This window comes from Humulus lupulus, chromosome 5, assembly GCF_963169125.1.
Source record: "Humulus lupulus chromosome 5, drHumLupu1.1, whole genome shotgun sequence".
NCBI lineage: Eukaryota > Viridiplantae > Streptophyta > Magnoliopsida > Rosales > Cannabaceae > Humulus > Humulus lupulus.
Genome location: NC_084797.1, coordinates 151,340,528 through 151,346,951, shown reverse-complemented (window position 1 = coordinate 151,346,951; position 6,424 = coordinate 151,340,528). Strand labels below are relative to the sequence as shown.

Genomic DNA, 6,424 nt, shown 5'->3' with positions numbered 1-6,424 from the left:
AACAAATCCATTACAAAAGTCAATAAGTGTTTATTTAAGAAACTAATCCATGCCATTAATAGTCCCAATGAAAGAACTACAAAGACAGATTTTTTAGTAAATACTGACACTAAAACAGTTACTTATTCTGATCTTCACTACAACATATGGTTAAAACAGTCAACTATAGAATTAAATACCCTCACCAGTGATAACATCAAAACTTAATATTATGTATAAATACATGAACTAGAGAGATCAAAAACCATCACTCTTTTCTCTCTGGTTTACTACTTCATCTCCAATAATGGTTAGTAAGTAACATTCTTTCTTCTTCTGATAATAATAATCTATTCTGTATTTTCTTTTTCTCTTTGATTTAATTCTTAATAATTATGCAGGACCCTAGAAGTTGCTTAGTAGTTCTGGTATCATTAGGTATCACTTTGTCAAGTTGTTTTGGCACTACATATGGCCAAAACGTACACAATGTGCTTGATTTTGGAGCCACTGGAAATGGCACCAATGATGACTCACAAGTATAATTAACTTTTCTATCTTATTATCATGAAATTTAATTTAATTTAATTTAATCTAATTACTGATCATGTAGTAATAGATATATTTATTTCTACTAGTCCTGAAATTCCCAGCTGGAAGAACATACTTACTTAAGCCAATGTTGTTTGAAGGTCCATGTGTCTCCAACAATGTTCTAATTCAGGTAAATTATTAGTATTACACACATAAATCAAATCTCTTTAAGTAGTAAATTAATCCTCCAAGTCCTTTTGTTGAGATTTTTTTAAGTGCTTTTCAGTTTGATTTTCACTTAAAGAAGTCTCTTCTATACAAAGGCTTGTTCTATTAGATACATAGTTTTTGATAAAGGGGGGCAAAATATAAGAAGTTTATATAAGGGGGCCAAATTCATAATTTTTGAAAAAAATGGGAATTATTTATAAAATGGGAAGAAGAAGAAGAAGAAGAAAAGGGGTGTCAGGTTGTCCTTGATGATTCAGATTCCAGCTTCCAGATGCAAAGTACGAGAGAAAGGGTCATTCAAAAAATGCAAAGTAGTGGTGGGAACAAAAGGAACAATTACGTAATAATTTGAAGAGTAATGATATGTGTACTCAAAATATGCACTCAAATATTATGTATAGTGATATGTCACTAGCAACCAACCATCTGCCAATATCAATTCAAACAACACACAAGTTTTCTTCCTTATCTCCGCAACACACAAATTTCTCAGATCCTACTTCACTAAAACACACAAGTTATCAACCTTCCGTTATCACCGCAGCACACAGTAACAATCCCAGAACCTACTACACTATGGATGAATATTTAAGATATTCAAACTCCTCTAACATTTGCATAGTATTAAAATAAAAGTTAGAGGCATACCTCTTGCAAACTGTTGCCACAAAAGTTTCTTTGAAGTTCGTCTCAACACATAAACACCTTTACAATGTAATAAGATATAATGAAAGTGAGTTAAATTTGAATTAAATAATAATGGAAAGAGGGAAAAATAAAATCTAACTAAGGTATGAATGGTAATATTAAATGTTTATGTACATTTTGTTTTTCCAATTGAAAGTTGATATAAAGGTATGAATAACAGTGAGTCAATAAATATAAATTTAAATAATTAATTATCACATATCTTTCGATCAATGATAGTGAGAGCATACTAGCTAGCAAGTGTACCAAACAATAATTAGAATGAAAGTGACCTTTTCTTTTTCTTCTGTCTAAATTCAATATGAGAGAGCTTAATTAAACTGCTAAATACAACATGTGATTAGCAAGAACTATATCATCATGTGAAACATAAAAAAAAACTTTTGATATTCTATTTTGGATTAGACCTGACTTTTCTTCTCTTGAATATTAAATAACTATTCATGTAACACAGAAATATTAATAACTAGAGGACACCGTGATTATTTAATTTATTTACAATGAACCGTAATATTTGTGATGAAGAACAAAAGGGGCAAGGATTTAGAATTCAGTGCATATAGTTTTCTTGGCAACCAAACAGGGGAAGCTATATTAAAACCAGAAAAAAAAAAACACATCCATTAATACTAACGAGATAGCAAAAAACTCACCATCTCCATCCTTGTCAAAAATACAAAAAGCTTCTTTAAACTCAACAATCTGTTCCTCACTTAGTACATCTGCCATGTTATTTCCCATGAAAACTTTATCAAGACACTCAACCTTTTAGAGAGAAAGATAGAGAGGATAGGGAGAGAAAGGGTAATAGTAATAGTATATGTTATGATATTGTTGAGTATGGTGGTTTATACAATTGGTTTTAGGGGCTACTACCACAAACAAAATTAATTAAATCAATGATTTAATGCCTTTGAGCCTTCTGAAATTCTTTCAGAACTGACTGAAAATCATTAGCTAGCTTGGCATATGCAATTGTCTTGTCAGTTTGCAATTTATTAACAAAAAAAAAATCAAAATCAAAGGAGAAAGAAGAGAGATTAAAGACTTTCCATGAATTAAAAATAATAATAAGACTTACAGTAAATTGATTATTATGTTGGTGATCGGCCTCACTGGCTTGCCTGAGTTTGGATGAAGTCTCCTTCACCAATTGTGTGATATGGCTCCTCGTTTTGTGTCTGTCTTTTTTTTAAAAAAAATTAATAATTAGTAAAAATTGAGAAATCAGAAGATGATGATGATGATGAAGATGGTATAGATTAATAAAGAGGGAAGGGTTTGTTTACAGTTTTTCTCGAAGTTGAAGAGTATCTTTGGGGGTACCAAGGGAATTGACGAGGCGTACAACACTGATCGGAGAAGCCCCGAAGCCAAAGCCTGAGATGAGATGGATGATCGTGGAGAGGATAATCAGAGGCGTACAACACTGATCGGAGAAGCCCGACGACTGATCGGAGGAGGCGATGATGACCTAGGTCGTATGGTCATCTGGAAATGTCACATTTTGTTGCAGCATAAGAAAAAGGCCAAATAGTTAAAAGGCCCGGTATTACTTCCTTTTTACTTATATGCAGCCCATTTAGTAACTATTTTATTACTGGCCAAATCAGTATTCCCATGTGTTTAGTTTTAAGTTATTAGCCCATTTTTTAATAATAACACTTTGTTAAAAATGTCATTTTTTCAATGTGATATATACTCACAAGTGTTGTAGTGTCATGGTATATCAAAAGGAAAGTTAAATAACAAAGTTTCAATTAGGCTCAAAATAAGTGGCGAACGACGAAAAGATTCCCACTAAGCTAAAAATTGGGTAACTAGGGATTTAATACATTAAGATTGGCTTGAAAGACTCAATCTTTCCAAAGAATTGCCTAAATCATCTTCCTAAGCGTGCATCATTCCAATTTCATCTCAATCAACAAACTATGCAATTTCTAGAATATTTCCAAATTTTGAACCACAAATCGACAAACCCACTTAACATGCATATATTAAAGGATTGTAAGAAATTTATTAATTAAAGCTCTCATGGTAATTAAAACTCAGATAAAAGATAATCACTAAACTAATTTCACCAAGACACGGATTCACATAGTTTTTAAAAAAATCACTCACATCACATGGTTATAAGTATCATCATCTTCAAAAAAAAATATTCATAATTATAAACAACTAAAACTATAACAAAACCAAGTAATCCCTCCCCCAAACGTAAATAACGTACCAAATCATGCACCACATTAGTATGGTGGTTCTTTTTTTTTTCTTTCTGGTAAGCGCGTCACGGCTCTATATTATGGTGCCACGGCGACTGGATCTCTCCGAAAATCCTTGGGCCTCTGACTTCTCAAGGGTCACGGCTATAATAGAGAGGCGTCACGACTCAAAATTGGTACCTGCATATTTTTTATGTTTTTAAAGTTTTCATGATATCCACGGTTAATATTTACAATCCTAAGTTTATAAGTCCAAAATTCAAAATAAGAATTAAACATAAAAATTTAACACTAAACATAAATATAGTTGTTCAATTAAAATAAAAGAACAAAATACTAAAAAGAACTTGGGATGCCTCCCAATTAGCGCTGTCATTAACGTCATTTAACCGAACACTGAATTCCTCTTCAATTTAAACTTGGATCAAGTTCACCTCTCACATCCTTGAGTGCCATAGTGTCATGAGTGGACACTCGTTTCTTGTTATTGTAAATTGGTGGAACTTTACCTCTCTAATGTAGCATTAGAATCCTCTCACTAAAGAACCTTTTTAAACAATGATGCACTTTTCGCATACCACTTCTAACCATGAATCTTTACTTAGAGACTTCCAACTTGTTCTCTCCTCTTTTTACCATATCAACTCTACAACAAGTTGGAATTTTCGTTGCTGCAAAAACATTAAATGTTACCTCCTCTTTTTGCACTCGCACGTTCTACTTACCCTTTTGTACATCGATTAATCCCCAACCAATAGCCAAGAATGGCCTTCCAAGAATTATTAGAATATTCTCATCTTCCTCCGTATCCCGAATAATAAAGTCCGCAAAAAAGATGATTTTGTCCACTTTCACCAATACATCCTCAATCACCCCACAATGATGTTTAACTAAACGATCCTCCATTTGTAAAGACACGGTAGTAGGTCGAGTGTCTCCCAATTTCAACTCGCAGAAGATTGATAGAGGCATTAGATTCACACTGGCCCCTAAATCACATAAAGCCTTCATCAGTGGTGATATTTAAACTACCAGGATCTTTAAGCTTGGGAGGTAGTTTCTTTTGAAGTATCGCACTATTCTCCACAGTAAGTTCCACCATCTCATAGTCCCCCAGTTTCCTTTTCTTTGACAAGATTTCTTTCATAAACTTCACATAACTTGGCATTTGTTCAAGTGGCTCAACAAACCGGATATTGATGTGTAGTTTCCTTTTCTTTTACAGGATTTCTTTCATAAACTTCACATAACTTGGCATTTGTTCAAGTGGCTCAACAAACCGGATATTGATATGTAGCTTTCGAAAGATATCCAAAAATTTAGAAAACTGCTTGTCAACCTTATTCCTTTGAAGCCACTGAGGATATGGGATCTTTATATGGTGATCTATGCTTATTTATGGCAGCTTCTCTAGGTTCTCAGTTATAGTTGACCCACTCACTTCCTTCTCCTTGTTAACCACTTTTGGATCTTTTAACTCCTTGTCACTCCTCAAAGATATTGCATTGCATTGCTCTTTTGGGTATACCACAGTAGTGCTTGGTATGTTCCATGCAGCATGGTTTGTCATCCAAGTAGCCAACTACTCTATTAGAGTCTCAAAACTCCTAATAGATGCCCTAGTTTCGGTCATGAACTGGTTCAAGTTGTTTCATGTGTATTGGTTGTTTTTCTTGTGGCTGTGGACATGGGAACTGTTGGTGATTTTAAGGGAAAGGTTGTTGTGCATCTTGGTTATTCGTCCATGAGAAGTTAGGGTGATTCCTCCACCCTTGGTTGTATGACATCGAAAAGTGGTTCTTGGTTGGCCTTTGAAATTTCCTATGGCTTCGACTTGTTCTATAGGTATATTATTCATATCCATGGCAAGACACTAATTTAAAGGATGAGCACTCCCACATGCCCCACATAAACTCTGTATTTGCATGGCTTGGGCTGACAGGATGCTCTGTTGTAACTGTTTTATTAAGGCTACCACTTGTGCTGTAAGCATGGAAATAGCATCAAATTCAATCGTACCAGCCATTGGTAGTTTTCCATCTCCTCTAGCAATTCATAAGCTTCATTAGAACTTTTCCTCATGAATGCACCTCCCACTACAGCATTTATTATGGTACGAGCAGTACCATTCAACCCATTATAAAAGTTGTGAACCAGCATCCACTTCTTTATACCATGATGTGGGCACTTCCTTAACAACTCTTTGAATCTCTCCCACGTATCATACAGTGATTCCCCTTCCGTTTGGTAGAAATTATTAATTTTCCCTCTCAACTTTGCAGCTTTTGCTGGAGGGAAAAACTTTACAAAGAACTTTTGGGCTAACTCCTCCCATGTAGTGATAGAATTAGCATGCCTTGAAAATAGCCAACACTTCACTTGCTCACTAGGATCGTCACGTGTCGAGTAACCCAAATATATCCACATAATAATGTGGTCTCAATCATAAAACACTTATATTTATAAATATACCGTCAATAGGTCAAAAATACAAAAGTACTCTTCTAATAAGAAACAGGCCCACATGCATATTTAGTACAATTAAACATGCAAGCATAGTCTTACCATTATATAACTCACATAATAATATACACATATCTCATAAGCACATAATTAATCCAATTATTTCACTCCTGCCCCCCTAGCAAAGACACTAAGCCTTATTCGGGAATTCAGGACGTTTCAATTATCCTCTCCTTACAAGAATTTCATCTTCAAAATTTTACTTGAACAACTCGAGATACTAATCT

At 34.2% G+C, this 6,424-nt stretch overlaps 1 long non-coding RNA gene and 1 other non-coding gene across 2 annotated transcripts; one reads left to right on the top strand and one right to left on the bottom strand.

Moving 5' to 3' along the window:
* Positions 1 to 887: 887 nt before the first annotated feature.
* Positions 888 to 2,962, bottom strand: LOC133780665 (uncharacterized). Its single transcript, XR_009869494.1, has 4 exons — positions 2,742 to 2,962; positions 2,534 to 2,633; positions 2,106 to 2,174; positions 888 to 1,449 (listed from the first exon to the last, which is right to left on the bottom strand). It is a non-coding gene; the product is annotated as an uncharacterized LOC133780665 (long non-coding RNA).
* A 2,882-nt stretch (positions 2,963 to 5,844) lies between these two features.
* On the top strand, positions 5,845 to 5,951 carry LOC133780704 (small nucleolar RNA R71). Its single transcript, XR_009869524.1, has one exon. It is a non-coding gene; the product is annotated as a small nucleolar RNA R71 (small nucleolar RNA).
* Positions 5,952 to 6,424: the final 473 nt, after the last annotated feature.